Genomic DNA, 12,321 nt, shown 5'->3' on the forward strand with positions numbered 1-12,321 from the left:
AAACTTTGTTAGAAAGAGTCCCTTAGTGCTGGCCTGTACTTCACAGAAGTAGATGCCAAACAAGAGCAGTCTCAGGACTGAACCCTGAGGTACTCCACTTGTTACATGTCTGGAACTGGATTTGGAGTCAGCTACTTTTACAGTGTGGGTTTTGTCAGTAAGTCAGCTATCAACCCATCGAGTGACGTAGGGATTAATGCCCAACTTAGTAAGTTTATCTATGATTCCAGAGTGGGGGATGGTGTCAAAGGCCTTGGCGAGGTTCAGATAGGCTGTGTGGACTGCCTTACCCTCATCCATGGCTCTGGAAACTGATTCGAAGAAGTCAATCAGGTTCAGGAGACAAGATCGGCCCTTCACGAACCCAAACTGGGTGGGGTCCAGTGTTTGAAGGTTGCCAATATCTTTGTTTATAAGTTCCATGATAATACGTTCCATGGCCTTGCAGATCGGGCTCATCAGATTGATGGGGCGGTAGTTCCCCGGGATCCAAGGTGGATCCCCCCTTGTTGAGTGGGATAACTGTAGCTGTGTGCCACTCAGTGGGCAAGAAGCCTGAGGTGAGCTTATGATTAAACATGACACTTAGGTAAGGTGCCAGTTCATTTTATAGTTCATGTAGTACACAGCCTGGGATGTCATCTGGTCCCATGGATGCTGTATTCTTAGCTTTGGAGAGCGCATTTTTACCTGTGTGGCCGTTATTACCGGAATTTGGCAATCTTCCTGTATTGAGATGGGCCATTTAGGTGGTGAGAGGGAGGGTAAAGTTGGAAATGAATCAATCTGCCAGGATATTGGCAATATCCTTGGGATCAGTATATTTAATGCCATTCTGTTGTAGCTCAGAGCAGAGCTGAGCATTGCCATTTAGATTCTTGACATAGTTATAGAATGCCTTGTGGTTGTCTTTGGAATCTTTGGCAATTTTATTTTTGAAACTAGCTTTGGAGGATTTTATGAGGGATCTCAGCTTCTTACTGAGGCTGGTAAGGGAATTTTTTCCATTGTGGGATTTTCCTCTTTTCTGCAACAGTTTCTTCCTTTTGTTGTAAAGTTTGTTTATGGCAGGGGACCACCAAACTGGCTTCCTTTTTTTGGAGGAGAGCATCTTGGTTCTATTTGGGATAGCACGATTCATGCAGGAGTGGATGTGCTCATACAGTGCCTTAGTGTAAGACTCAGCGGTCGAACTTTCAGTTCCTGTCTGCATGGGTGTCATGAAGTTTGTCACTTCTGACTTGAGTAGCATGAAGTTGGCTTTGGAGAAGTTTTTTATGGAGGTTTCCTTACTGGGGAGTGGGGGTGGGATGTGCATGTTTAGGGTGATTAGCTTATGGTCTGACCTGACCAACGAGGGGGTGACCATAGGTGTGGAGCATCGATTTTCCATGTTGGTAATTACCAGGTCTAGGATATTGGAGCCCCTGGTGGGACTATGGATTAGTTGAATTCCAAGAACTGTCAGGCAAAGGTGTTGGTACACGAGCAGTTTTCCCAGTTAATTGCAGGGTAGTTGAAATCACCCAGTATTAGGGTGTTTGGTTGTATCTAAATATTTTCCAGTATGTTTAGAAAGGTGTAGTGAGAATCTTGGGGCATGGTGGGGGATCTGTAGCAAGCTACAATTGGGATTGCAGTCTTACCTTGTGTTAGTTGCACCTGGAGAATTTCAGACACATTGTGTTGGGCAACTAGCCTGGTGGTGTGAATATCCTTGGTGAATATTGACTCTCCTCCACCTTTAGTGTTTAGATCCTGGTTTGGTGGCCGAAAAGTGTGGTAAGAGTTGTAGCCTGGTATTGCAAGGGTGCTCTCTGGAGCTTTGAACCAGGTCTCAGTTACTGCACAGATATCGATGTTCTCCATTTTTAGGAGTGCCTCGAGAGTGTGCATTTTGAGATTTAGACTTCTAGCATTGAGTAGCATTACCTTCAGATTTTGCATGCTTGTACCTGTTACGGAGGTGATTTTGTCCTTTGTTCTACTGGAGGAATCAGTTTATCCCACTTGTCTCTTGATATCTTCCCCTCCCAGATAACGTGCTTTAGCTCTATTAATTGCTATCCACAACTTCTCCTCTGGTTGATAAAAATATGCCTGATCTGTGCATATGACAAAAGGGGTTAAAAACATGTTGAATGCTTGTTATCTTATTACCCATATCTATATAGCAAAGCTTCCGTTTTCTCAGTTTTTGTATTATCTTTTGTTTAATCTCCTCCCGCATAACCTTAGCTGCCACAGCAGAACAGTTCTTAATCCATACTCCTAAATAATTTATTTTATCATGTCCCCAGAAATGCGCATATTCATGTGCGGGTACATAATTTACCAGTATTGCCTTTGTTTTAGCTTCATTAATTTTGTATCCTGAAAAGATATGAAACTGTCTCAAAATGTTCCACAACACTGTAATGTCTCTTTCTAGTTTTGTCAGGTATAAAATAATATCATCTGAAAATACAGCAAGCTTTTCTTGACTAACATACCAATTATATCCTTGAATTTCTGAGTCCCTTACTTTCTTTGCCAATGGTTCTAAATATAATGCAAATAACAAAGGGGAAAAAGGACACCCCCCTGCCTGGTTCCTCTGCTCAAGCAGAAATTATCAGAGAGGGCCACACCCACTTTAATTTTCACCTACAATCCCTCATATATCCTCTTAATCAACCTTATAATTTTTTTCAGGAAATGCTTCCCTCTGGATCATCAGTGTTCTGTTAATGTTGTCAAATGTTTCCCCTCCACAAAACCACAATGATCCATATCTATCAATTTTGGGATTAATTTTCTCATTCTTTTAGCCATTATAGACATGAACACTCTATAATCATGGTTTAGTACTGAAATGGGCCTGTATGAAGCTGGGTCTGATCGATCTTTACCCTCTTTAGGTATTACAGCTACCACTGCTTTCTTCCAGGATGTTGGCACTTCTCCTCCTCTTAAAATACTGTTAACAAAGCCTTCCAGATCTTTATTAGCTTTTTTCCCTCCTAGCTTCCAAACTTCCACAGGAATACCACCGACTCCTGGGGACTTTCCTGTAGACTGGGTATATTTTACAATTTTTATCTCATCTCCTCCTATCCTAACCATTAGTAATTGAGCATCATCTACCTCTAAGCTTGGGATATTTAATTCTTCCATAAACATTTCTTGTTGTATCTTTTCTTGATTGCCATACTTCTCTGCTTTATACACACTTTCACAGAGTTTCTGAAATATTTCTAATACCACTATAGGAGCTCCTTACCTTCCTTGTTATAGGCTCCCTAAGCTCTGAAAATTTGTTTAAAGCTTCTTCTATTTTTTCCAGCCTTTGGTTGTTTGTGTTGATATACTCCATCAGTGTTCCATTCATTTTAACCACGTCTGTGTGCAGTTGTTTACATCTTCCTGTAGATTACTGCAACTCATGTCTGGAGGTTGCATTGCTTTTTGATGAACAGCTGCAGAACTTTCCAAAGTCAGTGTTTCTTCTTTACTTTGTGTAGCTGATTTTTTCCAGGTCCTCTGTATTTCCTTTTTTCTGGCATCCAGGCAGTACACTTACTAGCCAGTTACTGAAATTACCCATAAACACAAGTGTACTAGCTTTCTCTGTTAAGTTTCTGTTTTCACACTAGGAGAGAGAGAATTAAGCTGTTACTCACTGTGCAACCATCTTGGAAGTCCACAAGGGCCTTTTTAAGCCTAACCATGCATCCCAAATCTCTGACAAGTTCTGGTACCCTTGATAAGTGTAAACAAGCTGCTTGTGTCCATTAGAGACACAGGTGCAAACCAGAGGTGCATTTCCTGTTCCCTATCCAATTGTCCAAGTTACACTTGAATTGGGTTAGGGAGGAACTCTGTTTCACATGGATGGGGAGCCTATCCTAGAGAAGTGGTAGTCTCTGGGATACACACCTGTCTATCCAACAGGTCCTATTTATATCACAGATAATGTTTAAGTCTTTAAAATGGGTAATTATGGTGCTGTTTGCTTTCTGGACATGCAGGAGGACTATCAGAGTGGGGTCTGACAATGTCTTGTATGCCAGGCATATATCCCACCTCAACAGGCTGTAGGAGACAGAATTGCAGGGATAGGACCTTGAGGTGGTCTGCACAGGACATGCTACTTACGTCCTGTATTCTTTTAGTGAGGAAACTCTGTGGACATTCCAATTGTTGGATATACCTAGGTAGGTACATACCAAAAGGGGCACTGTATTCAAAGACAGGTCTGATGAATGCTGAATACACTGGAACAATGACTTCCTTGGACCTAGATACCACAAGACAGGTGTGATGAATGCTGAATACACTGGAACAATGACTTCCTTGGACCTAGATACCACACTTTTGTTTATAAGTTGTACAACATAGAATAATTTCCTCACTACTGTAGACACGTGAGGGCCAAAGTCTAGATTAGTGTATGTGTGTCCTCCCAAGTCCCTGACTACTGGGTCAACTGTTAAAGATTGTTGTCAATATGATAGTTACCAGGGGTGGATGACTTCCCAAAGGATACTATTACGCATTTCTTGGCAGTTAATTTTAGTCTATGACTCTCAGTTATTTGTCTATTCAGAACTTGCTGGAGAACATTAGTGCTAGTGGGGGATTCAATGATGCAATCATCTGCAAATTTAGTCAGCCAGAGGCCACTGACATTAGCCTTGACTTCAGACAAGTAAATGCCGACAAGGAGCAGTCCCAGGACTGATCCCTGAGAAAAGTCTATTTTGACACAGGTTGTCCCTTCTTCTCACCTTCACAAGAAATGAACAATTGATCCAAAGATCTGAAAGATTTAGTTCTATCAAGATAGTACTGAAGTTGTCTGTGCACATCCAAGGTATGCAGTATCCTTTTGCCCTCAGTTTTCGAGTTTAGGAAAAAAATGGGGAGCTAGACAGTTTGGCTTAAAGTAAACTTGGATATGACTTCAGGTATAAAAAATTATTAGTTCTCAGAGAAACCATGTCCCTTTGGAAAATGAAATAGGGTTGACTCACTGAAAGAGCTTGCAGCTCAGATATTCTTACTACAATTAGTAAAAATGTTTTCCATGGTAAGAACGTCAAGTCAGCCAGGTTAGTTGTTTCAAATGGAGCAAATGTTAGATTCTCTCACACAAAATTAAAATCCCAATGAAGGGCCACCAGTTTTCTTACAGGCCTTTTATGCAAAACCCCTTTCAAATACATTTTAATATGAAAATGCAAGCTGAAATGGCCAATAAATGAACCTTAACAGAGGAGTAAGAAAGACCATAGGATAGTAACTCACAAAATATTGTAAAACCACAGTACAACAAGATATGAATAGCTACTGGTAATGATGCTGGCATCAACTAAAAAAACCTTTTCCATATGCTAATATACAATTTTCTAGTAGCAGGCTTACTTGCTTTCATTAGTACCTGCTGCACATCCTCAGTAAACAGGTACCTAAAAGGAATTATGACCCTATCATCCAGGCAGGCAACTGAAGATGATTATTGTCAGGGTGTATCAAACACCCCTGTTCTTGTGTGAGTAGATCCAGTCTGTGAGGAAGCTTGTGCTAACTGCCCCTGGCCATTGCCAAAAGAAGGGAGATCCATGGTTGCCTGGGTCAGAAGGGAGTCACCACAATAATCTTGGGAGATTCTTCTGAATTTTCAGAAGTACCTAGGAAATCGGCGTAAAGGGTGGAAAAGCATACAGCAGGATTCCTGTTTAAGGAAAAGAAAAGGCATCTGTCTTCCAGGCCTTCTGGCATGGAGTCCTAGAGCAGAATCTTGCCAGCTGATTGTTTAGAGAGCAGGGAAAGAGGTATATCTGAGGAAACCCCACAGATGGATCAAATCTTTGAAGACTCCCTGATAAAGTTTTCATTCATGAGAGTCTGCTTTTGTCATGAGCAGTTGTCTGTCACACGGTTTTGCTGACAGAATGTAAGATTCCTGTACAGAGAGGTTGTGCTGTAAAGCTATATCCCAAGCCTACATGGCTAGCCTACAGAGGGGAGGCACAACCTGATTCCCCTTGCCTGCTGATGTACCACATGACTGTGGTATTATCTGTAACAAGCTGAAGAGGTCCTGGGGATCAAAAATGCCTCAAAGAGTTGAGTGCCTTGATCAGGGCAAATATCTCTTTTATATTTATGTGCTTGCATCTCTTACTGGTGTCCCACACACCTTGCACTTTTATCCCTAATGAAACTGCTCCCCAAGAAAGATCTGAGATGTCTTTGGTGACTGATTACTTTGAAACAGGGATGGAGAAGGGGAGACCTAGACGTGGGGATATCTATTGTCTCCATGAAGTGATTTCTCTCGTGACAAACCCCAGCACTAAGATCTGAAAAGACAAGGGGTGTTGGTGCTGGAACCAAAGAGGCTTCCGATATCACTGTATCTTTCTCATGTGGAGTCTTGGCAGGGGTATCATGAGAATCACAGAAGCTATGAGACCCAAAATCCTGAGGTATTGCCTTGCAGTGACTAAAGTCTGAGTTGAAACCCTATAAATATATCTAAATTTAGATCTATTTTTTCCTGTGGAAGAAAAGCTCTTTGAACTGTGGCATCTACTTAACATCTCAGACACACAATCTTGTGAGAAAGAGTCAAGAAAGAACTTTAAATATTTCTTAGAATCCCAACGTGTGTAACAGATCTGTCATCCGAGTGTTGATGAATGATCTTCAGAACCAATTTGTCTGAAACGATCTATTGTCAAAGAGAAAAGTGGAGATTAAGACTTTTTGGAAGAAAAAAACAAAGGTGCCAGGATGGGAGGGGGGAACAAAGTCTCTTAAATAGTCATTCTGACTTACTGACTGTCCTTTCTTTTGGAAGTTTCCAGAATTTTTCTTGGACCCTCCCCCTGCCATTTATTCTAAAACATGTGTTAACTGCATTTTTTGAGACCGTTTATTTTGTTTTTTTACCAAAATTGGATGAGGAGTTGAAAATCCCTTGAAATATTTGGAAAAGATGGGCTGAAAAATCGATTCCTTGAATCAGTTTACCCCTTTCATCACTCTTTTTGATCACCTGTGCAGCAGTGGGACCAAAAACTAAAATTCTCTTCAAAGGAATATTTAAAATCTCATGTTTAACATCATCTTAGAGTTTCTGAGAACACATTCATGCAAATCTCCATAAAACAGAGTAACTCACTCACCGCATGCAATGAGTAACAAAAAAAGAAATCAAATTACTTAAAGCAGATTTTTCCTCACAAGAAGAAACTACAGACAAAACATTCCTCATACTTTTGCAATTAGTCAGGACAAACTTTAACACGATGGTATTGATTTTTTAGAGACTATTACAACTGGAGATAGTGCTGATGCTAATTACGTGTTTAATTTATCTGGTTATAATTTTACTGATGCTGAATATGCCGTGGTAAACTGTGGCCTGAAGTTCATTCCGACTGTTACATCTAGATTGCATTCCTTTAAAATTGATGTGTTTAAATTAGTTAGAAAACTGCATTTGTTATGCTTCTTTACTAAGTTTGATAACAAAGAAAACATGATATATTCTGAAGGAGATGTTTCCCTTAATGATACTGAATCTGTTGAATTTATTTCATGTGAGTCATCTTTTGAAATGTATCAACATGAAAGTGCTTACTGTTTATTATCTACTGACAATGTTAGTAGTAAGAGTGATTACATACCTCCCTTTACAAATGAAATAGTAAAACAATTTTCAAATATGGTTAAATTTTCTGTGCAGGAAATTTTTACAAAAAAGACCAATATAGTATATAATTTAACAAAAAGTGAGTGGGATGCATTAAAAGGTATGAGAAATAGGAATGATATAGTTTTCAAACCTTCAGAGAAGGGCAACAAATTAGTTATAATGACTGCTGAGCAGTATTATAAAATGTGTATGGGTACTCTCAGTAATGGAGAAATATATAGAGTCATAGCATGGAAGGATTATGAAATGGCATTGTTAGGTTATAATGAGCTAAAACAGAGGGGTATAGACTGGGATACTTTACAAAAATGGATGTAGAGAAGAAATTATCAATAGAGGGATGTTCTATGGCTAAATTTTATTGTCTCCCTAAGCTACATAAAAGCAAAATTAATCCCCCAGGTCACCCTATAGTATCTGCGTGTAATTACTTTCTACACAATATTGGTATTGTGCTTCATGAACAGTTATTATCAAAAGTGGAAAAGCTGCCTTCATATATTAAAGACACTTGTTTTGGTTTTGTATGGTAACCACTAACTACTGCTTCAGCACTGGCCCTTTTTATTTTATTTTTTTCATACTGGATGTTTTGGCTCTTACTGTGACTGCTAGTTGTAAGAACTGGTCATTATATGTATTCCAGTCTGGACCCAGATTCTGGACCTGTGCCATACGTTTACAGTTTGGTTATGTTCTTGTGGATTTTATTTTAGTACCCTTCTCCATGACGATTGGTTATGTTCATTTTTGCCACCTGGTTTACATGACTTGCACTGTGTCCTATGTGTTATGGCATGTGATGACTTACTTTTGTTAACATTGGCATGCATTTTTTTTGTATCCTCAACATAGAGAAAGTATCTCAGGGAGTCTGAAGTTCAGGACTGACCTCGGTTTTTGTCCCCTTGATTGAGACTTGTCCCTGTAGAGGCTGACAGATGTGTCTTGTTTACATCAGGTTTGCTTACACTGGTATGCCAGCCTATCATGAGTTACTCTCTGTTTTGACTCAGTTCTATGCATGAGTTTGTCAATCATGATTTATGATCCTTTGTTTTCATTAAGCATATATATCATTTTTCTAAGGCAAAGCTGTTATTGAAAAGCTGATCTGATGAAGTCCAATTGGGGAATGAAAGCACTTATCATCAATAAAAGATGAGTTATTCTGCTGACCAAGTCTCCCTGTTTTTTGTATAGTACTTTTATAGAAGAAGAATTAACATCTGAAGTTTTAGACTGTTTACTACTGTTGCTTTTAATTCTATGTTTAAGAGGTTTTATTTTTAATTTTTCTGAAATAACAAGGAAGTGAAGGCAGTCTGCTAGTTTCACACTGGGGACGTCTTTCTCCTCTCATCTCTGTTGTGGTTTATCCACCTGGAAATAGAGAGATGACTGTCAACTATATCATCCTATTCTCCCTCCACACCCTACCCCTCAACCCCCACCCAGGCAACCAACACAGCATGTGAAGTCCATTACTGAATGTGCATCACTGGCAACATGCTTCTGAATCACTGGACTAATAACATATGAGAAAATTCCTATAGGTTTGATAAGCGGGTACTAGGCAATTAGCCTACAGACTATTACATGTTTAGTCAAAAAACAAACTCAAAAGTTACTTCCAGCCTTAAAGAAGACAACACAAGATACAGTGAGAGAATTTGAGGCTGTTCATCCAATTATCCAGCTTAACCATAAAAGTCGTAAGGGTGCCACCCTGCTTAACATGTAGTGGGAGCTTGTTCTAGAGAGGGAAGATACTTTACTAGGTATCGGAGTAACCACCTTTGTTTTGCAAAGGAATAGAAGGTCAAGGAGGGTCAGATTTTTATGGCTGAAAAGGCTACAGACAGATCATCACAGAAGACTCTATAAGAGACTGAGTGCAGAAAGAAGGCTGCCAGTCTGTTTAAAACGTGGAGTATCTTTAGGCCACTTCTTTTTAGTCAGAAATCTCTGTAGTCTCTTAATCTGAGTAATGCTTTGATTATAGATTCACAGATATTCAAAGGCCATTGAGTCATATGACCATTTACACCTTGCCAGGCATACACCTTCAAGCTAAACCTCCTTTCTCAAGGAGGGCCATATCATTCAATTTCCAAGCATGTTTGTGGATATCCATCCAGTCATTTAGTTTATGTTTAAAGGGGGACACTGAGTTGTACTGTTTAGTTTATTCCAGAGATTTGGGAGATGCTGAGTTATAAACCTGACTGTCTACTGTGTTTCATCTATTGGTGAAGATTTAGGTCCCTGGTTCTAGTACTGGTGGAGATACTGGACTTGTGGGGAAACAGGAGGTGCAAGACAACTGAGTCACTAATGGCATGGTAAGTGAGACAATAACACCTCTCTAAAGTCTGTAAGACACTGAATACAGTGATGGAGTTTCCAGCCTCTCTTGGTAGCCCAGCCACTTCAGCATTGTGATCTTTTTTGCTAGTGAGATAAATCTTAAAGTGTGTGCTGAACTCGATAACTAGCCTAATTGATGCTGAGTATATGGCAGTGATTGCCAAAAGAATGTCATCAAAATATAAAGAGGTCAATCAGCTGTACTAAATGAAAGGATTTTCTAACAACTGTTGTCACATTATAGTCAAATAAAAGGGAGCTAGGCCACTGACTACATTTTTGTTTTACAGCGGTGTTTTGTCTATACAGTGTGGGGAAAGGGGCTGTCTACCAAATGTGAAGATATTACTCTTTTTAGCATTTAGTCTGAGCCCATTTTTAGTACATCAACGTTCTACTAAGAAGAATTAATTTTGGAGGGTTTGGGTGTGATACTGTGACTTAAAAATCAATCCCCAGTTAACAGTCTGCAAATTTTGTTGTCCACAGGTCTTGGCTGTCCGCTTGAAAATCTAAAAAGTAAATACTAAAATGAGAGATCCCAGTACTGAGCTTGGAGGGACACTGTTGGTCACTTTCATAATTTCTAGCACATCACCTCCACCTCACATGGTGCAGGCTTTGTTTTTCAGCCAGTTTGTTAGCCATTTAGTCACTTATGGGGTTACTTCTAAAGCATTTAGCTTCTGTATGATGTCAGCATGAGGAATGGAGTTGAAGGCCTTGGCCAGGTCACGATACAATACATGCACTCCGTGGCTACCATCTACAACCTCCTTAACCCTTTTTAAAGAAGTTTACCAGATTAAACAGACAGGATCTACAATTCACAGACTGTTGCAGATCGAGTCTAACAAGATTCATTTTACAGTTTATAACTTCAGTTATAACATGTTCCATTGTTTTGCAGATGAGGCTTGTAATTATCCAGGACAGTTGTAAGGTCACCCTGCTGAAGGAGCATCACCACTACAGTGCACCAGTCGTCAAGGACAAAATCAACCAGCGTGTGTATGAAAGGGCACACTTACCCCTACTATTTAGGCAAACAGGTATATTATTAGGTTCCACGGGGGAAATATTTTTGGTCTTGGTTAGCACTTTCAGTAAATGATCTTTATAGATAATTGGAGAAGTAAGGAATTCAGATATTTCAGGGCTCTAAACAGAAACCTCGGGACTGAAGTTGGTATTAAATTTGTTTGAAGGGTTTCTACCAATATCTACTGGGTTAGAATAGGAAACATCACTATGAATACATTCCGAGCAGTGTATAGTATGTTTTTTTTTTTTTTAGTTTTCACCAGGTGTTCTCACTGGAATAACTATACAAAAATACTCCCCAGATTTGAAACAATAAAAATGTAGTACTGGCATTAACTTTTATAAAAAAATAAATAAATAAACAAAGCTGTCTGCTTGAATAAATCTCTTAAACTATGTAAATCAACTAAAGATCCAATCCAGGATATGTTGAATTTGCAGTTTATTTATTACTATTTTTTAATTATTAATATTAATTAATAGTAGTAATATTAATATACAATTAGTTAAAATGATAACTTTATAAAAATAAAGTTATAATTAGTTAAAATTAATATATAATTAGCAATATAATAATGTTAGTAAATAGTACTAATTAATTGGTATTTTATTACTAATAAAAGAACTATGGAAAACATTTCATTAGAATATTTAAAAACTTTCAAAATTCCATGAATCAAAAGAACACTGTATCTTCTCTTTTAACTTAGTTTAGTGTTTTCAATCATGTGTTTAATTATATATTAATTATATTTTTTATAACTTTATTTAGAGCAAGTTTATATTGTGAAGATGTTGTGAGACATTTTAGTCTAAGTGCTCCATTGTATTTAAAAGGAGCCTGTAGTTTTTTTTAAGAATAGATACAATTGGTAACATTGCAACCATGACGTAACAATTTATCCAGAGCTGCAGGCAGCCATCTCCCTACTGTTATGAATATTGCAACATGAGAATAGACGGACATCAGTCTGATTAGAAGACACAATGTTCTACTGGTTCATGGAATCCTGAAACCTTTTAAATATGCTGATAAAACTTGAAGGGTAGTTCAGAATATGTTTTGGGAAATGTAACAAGTTGGCAGATTGAAAAAATTCCCTACAGTGTACTTGTCAAAATGCTGGTTTAGCAAATTACTGTAACTAAGGAAATGATTCTTTTAGGTTGGGAAACAGAAACTGAATTGCCTAGTCATA

At 38.7% G+C, this 12,321-nt stretch overlaps 1 protein-coding gene across 1 annotated transcript in view; it reads right to left on the bottom strand.

Annotated features, from left to right (window-relative positions):
* The window catches only part of SHPRH (SNF2 histone linker PHD RING helicase), a 1,609,144-nt gene that overhangs the window by 474,688 nt on the left and 1,122,135 nt on the right, over positions 1-12,321 (bottom strand). The gene's annotated exons all lie outside the window — the stretch shown is intronic.

Source organism: Protopterus annectens, chromosome 1.part0 (genome assembly GCF_019279795.1).
Source record: "Protopterus annectens isolate FY-2018-M chromosome 1.part0, PAN1.0, whole genome shotgun sequence".
Lineage (NCBI taxonomy): Eukaryota > Metazoa > Chordata > Ceratodontiformes > Protopteridae > Protopterus > Protopterus annectens.